General features: G+C 46.7%; 1 protein-coding gene and 1 pseudogene across 1 annotated transcript in view; both read right to left on the reverse strand.

The window, feature by feature from the left end:
* Window positions 1–12,719, reverse strand: part of LOC130019334 (unconventional myosin-XVI-like) — a 302,696-nt gene that overhangs the window by 247,423 nt on the left and 42,554 nt on the right. The gene's annotated exons all lie outside the window — the stretch shown is intronic.
* On the reverse strand, window positions 12,454–12,629 carry LOC130019580 (uncharacterized; annotated as a pseudogene).

The raw sequence follows: 12,719 nt of genomic DNA on the forward strand, positions 1-12,719 counted from the left end.
TTTGTTCTCCAACTTTTCTGCATTGCTCCAGAATCATTCTTATAACTTCACCAAAAAAATCACAAATGAATAAAATTCCCAAAGGAGTAAGTCATTATCATCATTCTAACACTCTGTCAATTTTCACTTTATCAATTCCTCTTCCATATTTACCCATATGAATACATAATACAGCCTTGAATGTGGCACTTCTTAGAATCTCAGGACTAGGATGAAGGAGATGTTACTGGTGCCTGCTCAAGGAAATCGACAAACAACAGGATGATCGTGATCGTGATCGTGAATACATAATGTTCCATTATTTCATTGAAAATAATTCTAATTTCCACGAACTGGTCAAAAAGTAACTTCCTAACCATTCAAACAATGATATACTGTTGTACTGTAGTCCAGTCCAAACCATACTTATTTATAATAATTCAAGTGCAAACCATACTTATTTGTGGTTTCATACCACACAAAGGACAAATTTACACCACACTTTCAAAAACTCGACAAGTCAAATGAGTATGGCGATTACGTCTGAGGAATCTTTGCGTCCTCGCTGCTCTCCCCCAGACCTCCGTGTGTCTGAGCACGGAAATTCGAAGGGGAGCGTCATCAATACTGTCAACTTGATGAATGAGCCTTCTGCAGGCCGGGATGATTTACAGACGAGCTCTCCTGTTGGACTCCAGGCACTTTCGCTGATCAAAAGTAGGAAGACAATAGATGCCTAGGAAGGAAAAGCCCTACCTCCAGTACTTGAACACAGAGCGAAGTATGCCAGACACACTGCCATTTCTCCTCTTAAACTACATCTCTCAGAGGCAGCATCAGATTTACAAATTTCCAATTATTTTTTTTCCTCCTGGAATGTTCTCTCTTGTGTTCCAACAATCATTTATAAAGCAACTGACGGCATTCTATAAATCTAAGATATATTAAAACTGAATATTGGGGCTGGAGCAATAGCACTGCGGGTAGGGTGTTTGCCTTGCACACGGCCAATCTGGGTTCGATTCCCAGCATCCCATACGGTCCCCCGAGCACCGCCAGGAGTAATTCCTGAGTGCATGAACCAGGAGTTAACTCCTGTGCATCGCAAAAACTCAATATTAGAATATGATTGGGACATCGTGTTTTTAAAGGCTTTCTATACTGGCTTCGTGGAGGAAGCCCTGGAGGACGGGCCAGGAAGCGGGGGGAGGGGGGTCCCTCAGACCAGCAAAACTGGCCTCTCCAGCCCAGCCCAACTCACAGCCTCCTGGGGCCAGCCCTTGCTCTTTCCTGAACTCAGCCCGTTGTCCCGGTGACATGGAACCATCTCCCAAAGCATGCGGAGAGACACACAGCCACTGTCCCTGATGCCTCTTCCCTCAGCACTGCTAACTGCTACCCTCTTACGGGAAAGGTCTTTCAAAACAGCATTGACATCGCTCTTGTGGCTCTTGGCTCTGGTGGGCTGTGTATGGTGTGTGTGTGTGTGTGTGTGTGTGTGTGTGTGTGTTGGGGCAGTCACTCGCAATAACTAACCCAACACCCCCCCCGCCCCCCGCATCCTGCAAAGATGCAAGTTTGAGAAGTGGTTCCAGGGATAGAGCAATAGCACAGCAGGGAGGGCGTCTGCCTTGCACGCAACCAACCTAGGTTGGATTCCCAGCATCCTATATGGTCCCCCAAGCACCGGCAGGAGTCATTCTCAAGTGCAGAGCCAGGAGTAACCCCTGAGCATCCCCGGGTGTGACCCAAAAAGGAAATTAAAAAAAGAAGTGGCCCCAATGCACATGTCTGAGGGTATCTGAGGGTGTCATGGGGCTTCCCTTTCCCACCAAAAGGGCGGGAGACAGAACAGGGCCAGCAGGAGCATCAAAGCGAGGCTGATCACGGTGGCTTGTCAGCACCATCTCTCCTTCCATGCTGGGAGAGCCAGAAGTCTCCAAGAGAAGTTCCCAAAGATCCCAGGATCACAAAGACAAGGACTGAGAAATCCTTAATCTATGTCCTTTTTTTTCCCAAACTGAGAATAAATGACAGTATTTCACCTTCTCCCCAGATGGCCTGAAAGGAACATAGGAAACACATTATTGGATACAACTAAATCACCTCCAGTCTTTCAAGTAGAAACAAAGGAAATGCAAGAGCCAAATAAACTCACTGGGGATGCTGGAAGAATCTAAAGAACTTCAACCTAGTTTTAACTGTGCTGAAAATCCCCACCTATATCACAATGTTGCCTGGCGCTCTCTGGGAGAAAACCTGGGATCATCACAAGGGAAGAAAAGCAAAGCAGAAAGAAGCTGGAAGAAGATGGAAAAATAGTTCAGCAGGTGTGGGGTTCCAGTCCCAGCACCCCAGATGATCTCCAAAGTACCACCAGGAGTGATCCCAAGCACAGGGCCAGGAGTGAGCTCTGAGTATCACTGGGTATGGTGAAAAATTTTTTAAAAATCTGTCATCTGTGGGGGCTGGCGCGATAGCACAGCGGGTAGGGTGTTTGCCTTGCACACAGCCAACATGGCCGATACAGGTTCGATTCCCAACATCCCATATGGTCCCCCGAGCACCGCCAGGAGTGATTCCTGAGTGCATGAGCCAGAAGTAACCCCTGAGCATCGCCGGGTGTGACCCAAAAAGCAAAAAAAAAAAATCTGTCATCTGTGGATGACATACAATTGTGTCAGTCCGAAAGAGTTATCATCAACATCCCTAATGATGCGCATGACAGGACGTGATTCCAAATTTAGACCCGTGTGCGAGGTAACACACATACTTCATCCTTTGCCATATGATTTCTTTGCATTGTCAATAATCTCAAGAAGTTGCTGCACCTCCTTTTGCTCATTTAAAATAGGTTCCCAAAATGATGCTCTAAAGCGACTGCATTCATTGTATTAATCATATGCACCCACATGGCATTCTATAGCCAGCCAATATAAACTTCCTTTCATTAAAATACCATGCACATCTGCCATGCAGAAAAAAAATATGACCCTTGCATTTTATTTTAAAAAGAAATGTATGTTAAAGACAAGCCAATTGGTACACATTTATTTTCCACAATAGTCTTAACTGTCTGTACAATTTAAATATTCAATCGATTCATACCCCATTTTCTGGACTGCTAAGTTTGGGGAAATGGTCTCTCCTCCCCGGGTGCCGTCCATGTCCTTGGCCCGCACAGGCCACTGCTGCATCCTGCTATGCTTGGAGACTTCCATTATCACGGGCAGAGACCCCTGCCTGCGCTTTTAATCTCATCAGAGTGATGCCAATTGAACTTCTGGAGATTCCAGAATTATCCTCCACAATAAACACTTAAAAGTGTGGTAGCAGAGGCAGAATTGCAACTGGGAAAACTAAAACTTGGGAAACGAAAAGTTGACTTGGAAACCTCTGCCCCAGGAGACGAAGAAATAGAGGTGTTTTGAGGATTCTTTATTTTATTGAATCACCATGAGATAGAGCATGACAAAGCTGTTCATGTTCGGGCAGTCATACAATGTTCCAATGTCCATTCCTCCACCAGAGCACATTTCCCAGCACCAATGTCCCCAGTTTCCCTCCCAACCCACAAACCACTCCTCAACCCCCAGCCTGCCTCTGTGCAAGGCGCCTCTCGCCCCCCTCTCTTTCTCTCTCTCTCTCTCTCTCCCTCATTTTAAGTATTATGATCTGTAATACAGATGCTGGAAAGTTATGTAGATCTCTTTACCTACTTTCAACACTCAGTTCTTGTCCAGAGTCATTATTTCCAACTTCTGTTGTCATAATGGACCTTCCCCTATCTTAACTACCCTCCATTTCCCACACCCTTGTGGTAATCTGCAACCATTGACCAGTCCCCTTGGCCCATTTTTTCTGGCCTTGGATATTAGTTTCATACTATTTTTTTTACATCCCACAAATGAATGCAGTCATTCTATATCTGTCCCACCCGTTCTGACTCATTCACTCAGCATGATACTCTCCCAGTCCATCCACTTATAGGTAAATTTCAGTATCTCCTTTTTTCTAACAGCTGTGTAGTATTCCACTGGAGGAGGGTTCCTTTTTTTTTTTTTTTTTAGGTACCATGAGGTACAGTTGTAGACTTACAAATTTTTGTGCTTGGGTTTCAGTTATACAATGATCAAGTACCCATCCCTTCCACTGGAGGAGTTCTAAGCCCTAAGAACCCACACACGCCTAGGCTGTGTGATGTGATGAGTGTGACTCAGTGAAACAGGAAACTGCACTCCCAGTCTGTGCAGTCTGAGCACTTGCCAAGGGCCCAGCACCAGCATGTTTGCATGAAGACCCTATTGCAGGCGTTTGGTATGCGTCTAACCATAGTCAGAACTCCCATCGGATCTCCGCATGTAAGTGAACTGTAGCAGTAGAAAGAGAACTGTTCCCGGTAAGAAAGGCACATGTGACAACCAGAGAGCATCCGTTTGGTGGGTTTAGTGCAGGAAGGATGGATGGGTGGTCGATGGATCAGTGTGGTCATGAAGGAAGATGGCACTGAGGTACACAAACCATGAGGAGAGCTGGAGCAGAGGCAGCACCACCAGAGGAAGGGCACTGGGGCTGGACCACTGGATGCTCAGGCTGTGCAAGTGAGCCCAGAATAGGGTCTGTCCTGTCATGGGCAGGATGACAGTGAAAGGTGGCAGGGCCAGGCAGAGGTGGCTGAGGGTGCAGCACATCTGCACTGGGACAGACTTAGCTCTGACACTTACAGCTCCTGCTAACAACAGACTCAGTCACTGAGAATGTTCTCCTCTTTTTCCCTTCTCTCCTACCTCTGCTTTAGTTTTTCTGTTTTCTTTTTTTATAGAATAACTGAGATATACAGTTACAAAGTCGTACATGATGGAGTTCCAGGCACTTAATGTTCCAACACCCACCCCTTCACCAGTGTGCATTTCCTTCCATCAATATCTTGGTTTCCTTCCTGCCTTCCACCACCCCCAACCTGTCCCTATGGGGGGCACTTTTCTTTTCTCTCCCGCCTCCTTTTTGCCTTTTAGGCGCTGTGGTTCGCAGTACTGTTACTGAAGGGTATCGTGCATACCCCTTTACCTCCTTTCAGCACTCAGTTCTTGTCCAGAGTGAGATTTTCAACTCTCATTGTCAGAATGATCCCGTCTCTGTCCTAACTGCCTCCCCCCCTCGCTCTGTGACAAGCTCTGAACCAGCGACCAGTCCTCCTGGCCCTCAGTTCTATTGTCTCTGGGAATTAGTCTCATACTATGTTTCCTTCCCGTCCTGCAAATGAGTGCAGTCATTCTATGTCTCCCTCCCCCCTGATTCACTTCACGCAGCATGATACTCTCCATGTCCATCCATGTATAAGCAAATTTCATGACTTCATTTTTTCTTACAAGGTGCATAGTATTCCATTGTGTAGATGTACCACAGTTTCCTTATCCAGTCATCTGTTCTTGGGCACTCAGGGTGTTTCCAGATTCTGGCTACTGTGAATCGTGATGCAATAGACATAGAAGTGCAGATGGCTTTTCTGGATTTTCTGTTTGGGCCCCAGGGTATATTCCCAGGAGCAGTGTTGCTGGGTCATTTGGAAGCTCAATTTCAAGTGTTTTGAAGAATTGTCAAATTGTTAAAAAAAAAAAAAAAGGCTGGACCAGTCGGCATTCCCACCAGCAATGAAAGAGAGTCCCTCTCTCCCTACATCCAAGTCAGCACTGTTTGTTTTTGTTCTTTTCAATGTGCACCAGTCTCTGTGGTGTAAGATAATACCTCATTGTTGTTTTTATTTGCATCTCCCTGGTGATTAGTCATAGAAAGCAATTTTTAAATGTGCCTTTTGGTCATTTGCATTTCCTCTTTGAGGAAGTTTCTGTTCATCTTTTCTTCCCATTTTCTGATAGAGTTTGATGGGGGTTTTTTTCTTGTAAAGTTCGACCAGTGCCTTATAGATCTTTGATATTAATCCCTTAGCAGATGAGTGTTGGGTAAATAATTTCTCTCATCCCACGGGCTGTATTTGCATGCTGGTCATGTTTTCTTTGAGGTCTCAAAGCTTCTTAATGTGGTCTCACTCGTGCTCCCATTTGCTTCACTAAGAGGAGTTTCTTGAAGATGTTTCATGTCAATGTCACTAAGAGTTCTGCCTACATTTTTCTCTATGCACCTGGTGGACTCAGGTCTAGATATAAACATCTTTAATCCAATTTTGATTGACTTTTCTGTATGGCTTTTTGGGTCACACCCAGCGATGCTCAGGGGTTACTCTTGGCTCTGCACTCAGGAATTACTCCTGGCGGTGCCCGGGGGGCCATACGGGATGCCAAAATCGAACCTGTGTTGGCTGCATGCAAGGCAAATGCCCTACTCCCTGTACTATCGCTCCAGCCCCCTTATTGACTTTTGTGCATAGTGTGTAACTCCACTTTATTTTTGTGTGTGTGTGAGAATAATTTTATTTTTATTTTTATTTTTTTTATTAGTGAAACACCACGAGGTACAGTTATAGACTTAAAAATTTTTGTGCTTGAGTTTCAGTTATACAATGATCAAGTACCCATCCCTCCACCAGCACCCATTCTCCACCACCACGGGTCCCAGCATCTCTCCCACCCCCCTCCCCCCATCCCACCCTGCCTCTGTGGCAGGGCATTCCCTTTTGTTCTCTCTCTCCTTTTGGGTTTGTGGTTTGCAAGAGAGGCATTGAGTGGCAATCAAGTTTGGTCTATAGTCTACTTTCAGTATGCTTCTCCCATCCTGGGAGGATCCTCCCAACACCCTTTATTTGGTGCTCTCTTCTCTGTCTGAGCTGCCTTTCCCCCTAGCACGTGTGGCTGGCCTCCAAGTCATGGAGCAAAATTCCTGGTACTAGTCTCGGCCACTCCTGGGTATTAGTCTCCCATTATGTAACTTTATGTTCCCCAGATGAATGCAATCTTTCTGTGTCTATCCCACTCTTTCTGACTCATTTCGCTTAACATGATACTTTCCATGTAGTACCACTTGTATGTAAATTTCATGACTTCATCTTTTCTAACAGCTACATAGTACTCCATTGTGTAAATGCACCAAAGTTTCTTTAACCATGTAACTCCACTTTAAATTGATAGTGGTATTTGAAAAAAGAAAAAAAAATTGTGTCTAAAAAACTGGAGAAGAAAATCTTGACGATAAAAGAACTACATGCAAGCAGCTGAAGTCTGTTCAATTATAAGTACTGCATAGAGTTCACCAAGCACTGAGGGGAGTCAGCTCTGCATGACTGAGCACAGCCAGGATGGTCTCAAGGCCACTCCACACCACCGCCCCCCCCCCCCCCCGCTAGGGAAAGAAGGAAAGGGAAAGAGAAGAGGAAAGAAAAGGGGGAAACAGAGAAAAGAGTCTTTGCCCTGAAGTGGGTCTGCGTGGGCCAGTCCTAGCCACACTCCCGGAAGCAGAAGCCATGAGCTTCCGGCTAGTGACTGTAGCTCCCACCACTAGCAACCCCCGGCCAGGCCCCCCAACATCTATCTGGCTGACAGTCACCACCAACTTAGTCTCCCAGTGAGGAAAGTGGCCGTGACAGCAATGGCACAGTGGCCCAGGATTTCTAAATCCATCCCATTGATTCTTGTACTTCTCACCACCCGGGGCCTGAAACTCCTCACCTAAGTATTCCCAAACCACCTGGAGTGTCAGCTAAGCTGTCTGCACTTTGCTCTTCCGAGAACCGCAGCTCATCACTGCGATTGGGACCCCTTCAGTCCGCACTAACTGTCCAAGGGCAGCTCGGCTGCCATCCTATGATGTACAATCCCTTTCCCCACCCTTCTCCCCGCCCTGGAGCTCCCTGGCATCTGCAGGTCACACACGAGGGAGGGAGGCCTGGCCGCGCCAGGGACACAGGATGTGGTGTCTGTCTCCTCCTTACTCTTGGATTCTGCTTGTACAGGTGACCCGCTGCCTGCCAGAAAACACACCCGCACCGAACCTGACCACACAGAAAGAAGAGTTGTTTGGGTTGGTGTCTTCTCAACCCCCTTTCCCTCCGTGTGTGGGGCCAATTCTAGATGGTTCGCTTGTAAACAGCAATCCAAGTCTCACCAGGAATGGTCACGGCGGGTTTCCACACACAGAGCGACCATCCCTGGCTTCCTGGGAAGGGACCTGTGCTCCCAACATACACAACCCTCAGCGCATGGCCACGAGCAAGTTCAGCATCGCTGACCTCAGATGCAGTTCAGACACTTAAGTCACTCTGTAAAAAAAAAAAATCAGTGGCACCCCAGATCACCGGGAGAAAGCCAGATGTTTCCTTAGCCTGGCCTCAGTCGTACCCTATGTCACCCTAGAAGGCAGCAGCAGCGAGGGCGCTGCCAGGATCCGGCGAACGCTGCTCTTGCAAGTCTTGATGGGGGAACAAAAGAAAGCAAATAATAGAAAGATTGCATTCATCTGTGGAATATAAAGTAACAAAATAGTAATAAAATAGTAACAAAACAAAATAATACCCAAGAATAGTCAAGATAAGTACCGGGAGTTTCACTCCATGACTTGGAGGCTAACCCGCAAATGCTGGGGGGGAAGGCAGCTTAGATAGAAAAGGGAGCACCAAGTAAAGAGCGTTGGGAGGATCTGCCCAGGATGGGAGATGCATGCTGAAAGTAGATTATAGACCGAACATGACTGCCACTCAATGCCTCTTTTGCAAACCATAGAACCCAAAAGGAGAGAGAGAGAGAGAGAGAGAGAGAGAGAGAGAGAGAGAGAGAGAGAGAGAGAGAGAGAGAACAAAAGGGAATGCCCTGCCACAGGGGCGGGGGGAGAGGAATGGGAGGGATTGGGGGTGGGAGGGATACTGGGATCATTGGTGGTGGAGAATGGGCATTGGTGTAGGGATAGGTACTCGATCACTGTATAACTGAAACCCAAGCACAAAAATTTCTAAGTCTATAACTGTACCTCATGGTGTTTCACTAATAAAAATTTAAAAAAAAAAAAGCAAATATTGGTCTCTGCTACGTAAACAAGCCATGCCCCTCTGCTCTACACTCAGACTAAAGGGAAAGCCTGTGCTTTTGATACCACGCAGGGAACCCCAGGGGTTAGCCTGGTTCTCGGTTCAAATTAATTATGCCTGATTAGTGTATCTTCTTCATAGGAACTGATTAATATCAAAAAGAATCACATCCATGATTACCATCACACACTTGCTCCTGGACTGCACAACCATACAGATACACTTTAGTATATAATGGGAGACGAACACCAAAAGATAATAGAGGTAAGGACCAGGAGGATTGCTCCACGGCTTGGAAGCTGGCCTCACATTCTGGGGGGAAAGGCAGCTAGGATAGAGAAGGGACCACCAAGTAAAGGATGCTTTGAGGGCTTGCTTGGGATGGGAGATGTGTGCTGAAAGTAGACTATGGACCAAACATGATGGCCACTTAGTACCTGTATTGCAAATCAAAACATTCAAAAGGAGAGAGTAAGAGGGAATGTGCCTGCCACAGAGGCTGGGGGTGTGGGGGGGGAGGGTGGGGATCAGGAGGTGGCAGGAGGGATACTGGGAACACTGGTGGTGGAGAATGGGCACTGGTGGAGGGATGGGTACTCGCTCATTGCATGGCTGAAACGTAATCACAAAAGTTTGTAAGTCTGTAACTGTATCTCATGGTGATTCATTAAAAAAAAATTTTAAAAAAGAAAAGCAAGCAAAAAATAAACCACACCCAATTCACGATATTGCTTGAATTACACTATTTGTGACAAAGCATTGCTGATCAGCATCACAGCATGGCAAACGGTGTCTAAAGGCTGGATCCTGAAAATGGGCTGAGCAATCGGCTGGCATCGCCTGGGAAGGAACTTCTAAAGCCCTAATATAGCCACCTTACACATTTCAATCAATTTAGGATGAGTTTTACTAATCTAGACCACTTAAGATATTATCTGCTAGTCAATGGAAAACAATTGACAAATGCTGCCTAAAATTAAAATCATAAACATGACAACTTTCATCTGCATTCCCTATAAAGTCATTTCTCGAAACATGCTCACCTCAAATGAGCGAATTAAAGCCTCCTAACATCAAAGGCGCATCAGCTACAATATTCATCTCACACGTAATAATCTGCTTCAGATATCCAAATTTAAATGAATGGAAACAAAATCAGCATTACCTGAAATAAGTGCAGAGCATGCATGAAAGGCATAAATTCCCCATAATACACTTAATCGTCAAATGCCGTTTCACTAGACTAGCCAAAGTAAATATTGAACATCGCACTCAGCCTGTCTGTGTAATTAAAAATGCAAGTTTCCTACCAGAAATTGTATCCTGACAAATTTGGCTGGAGCATATTCCCGTGTACAAGTGAATCGATTTCACACTTACTCACCTCCCTGTCTCTGGGAGGTGGCCCGTTCATTGGTTTGATGTTGCCATAGCAACTTTGCAATGCGTGACACTCACAGTTCAAGTCCCATATGCAGAGAACTGCCTCATGCAAACAGGAACTCAGTGTCTCTTCCCTGGGTCTTCCGCACCCGTGCTTAGCCGCGATCTTCACATCGATATTTAAATCCCAGCAATGAAGATTCAACACGCGGAAAGCAAATCTGAGCTAGACTGTCTCCCTTGAGAGTCCATCCTGCCACATATCTAAGAATTTCTGGGAGCCCTGGGATGCACTGAGAGGTCATGCCATTTCTTGGGGGTCCAGGAGGCTCTGCTTTACCTCGACAGTGTTTGACGAGCATTGGGTGGAATCTCAGGTCACAATACTGCACTTGCGAAGAAAAGGCCATTTTGTGCAAATCCAAGTTTCTGATTGCTAAGCATAGAGACTCCAACCCCCAGCCCTGCCAGGAGTGATCCCTGAACATAGTGCTAGGAAGAAGCCCTGAGCACCACAGTGTGGTCCAAAAATCAAACTAACCCTCAATAGAAACTGGGCTGGCATTGCACTTTGCTCCCTCTTTTATATAGAAACCGGCACTTGCTGTGTGTGGGTTTATGTGAGTGTTTAGGGCTTGTGGAACTAAGTGGGCAGTTTCAAGGGCCAGCAAGAGTTTCTCTTGTTTCTCAAGGACTGGAGTCAGGAGCAAGGTGCCGGCAGGACCTCGAAGATCCCAGGGACAGAGGGACAGTGCTCTCAGGCTGCACCTCCCAGCTGCACCCTGGCCCTGGGCCTGTCTTCTGCAGCTTCCTTCCCCTGGTCTGTGTCTCCCGAGGGTCACCCCCTCCGTCAGATGGAGGCTTCTCTAATGACCCACTCAGCTCACCTATTTTGAACCACATCACACTTAGAGGTGCCAGGAATGAGACTTCATGAAATTTCTGGGGGATGCAATTCAACCCCAAATACCGTGACTGAGGGAAATGTATGCAAAGTTTTTAAAAAGTGTGTGTGTGTCCCAAAACGAGAGAGAGAACACAGGGGATTGCCCTGCCACAGAGGCAGGGGGGGATGGGGGGAATATTATCCATGGTGGTGGAAAATGGGCACTGGTGGAGGGATGGGTATCTGATCATTGTATAATCGAAACCCAAGCATGAAAAATAGTAAATCTACAACTGTACCTCATGGTGTTTCACTAATAAAAAAAAAATTTAAAACAATTTAAAAAAAAGTGTGTGTGTATGTGTGTGTGTGTGTGTGTGTGTGTGTGTGTCTGGAACAGCAGTTGTATGAGTCTTACACCACACCCTGCCACAGAAGTCTGAAAGGCTTCCTACCCCTTCCATGCCCGCCAGGTTTGAGTTTGCACTGGTCAGCTTCAGGTCTCTTCCACATTTATGAAAGTCCATCACCAAAACCTGAATGGAGGCGTGTCATCCTATCACATACATATGATCATGTCAACTTCAGAAGCTCAGTGGCGCTATTGACCGGTGTGTGGTGCCCATGTGACAATACGCATGGATGACAGAGACTTCAGAAGCGAGAGAGATCTGGACAAGCTTCTCTACGGTGGCCGTGGGAAGAGCACGGCCAGAGCATCAGGCCAGCAGAGCCCTGGGCAGCAACACAAGGCACCAACACCTCAAACAACACTCCCGAGGCAGGATGGACAGGAAGGAGGACAGGAGGATGGCCACGGACCTCAGCTGTTCATCTTCTGTGGAGGAACAACACAGCGATAAGACCCGGGTAAGGAAGAACAGCTCAGTCTAACATGAAAGGAAGTTTCTAGGAAGGCAGGGAGAGAAGTTTTCAGAATAGCCAGGCCAAGACATGCCCTTGGTGATTTGCTGGAATAAGGAAGCAATGATCAGAATTGATAAGCAGCATATGAAAGTTGGGGCACTTCCCCCAAACCAGAAACCCCAGAGAACTTCATGGGGTACCTGAAGGCAACCAAGGGTATGGCAAGAGGAGAGAAAGACCAGCCTGGGGCCCAGCAGGCAGTGGGGGTCTTGCAGCTGGGGCTCAGACTCACACCGAGGATGAAAGGCTTCAGCAATGGGACATGATTGCCAAACCCTTTTTTCCCCCCCATTCTGTTTTAAAAGAAACTGCTTAGACTACATCCTCTCCCTCACCCCCCTCCAAGGGAAGAGAAGAGCCATCACCAATGGGAAAAGGAAGTGGCAGAACCGCCTTCATACTCAGGAGAGGATGCCCCGTCCCCCTCGGGGTTCCAGGTGTTCTGCACTATCAGACACTTCTCTAGTAGTAGTGTAGTGTCTACACAAGCGGTACACAGGATCCCTGAAGTCAGCTCTCCTGCTCGCCCCCTTTTCTCTTCTCTCCATTTATCAACATATCACCATAACCACC

Source organism: Sorex fumeus, unplaced genomic scaffold (assembly GCF_029834395.1).
Source record: "Sorex fumeus unplaced genomic scaffold, SorFum_2.1 ptg000008l, whole genome shotgun sequence".
NCBI lineage: Eukaryota > Metazoa > Chordata > Mammalia > Eulipotyphla > Soricidae > Sorex > Sorex fumeus.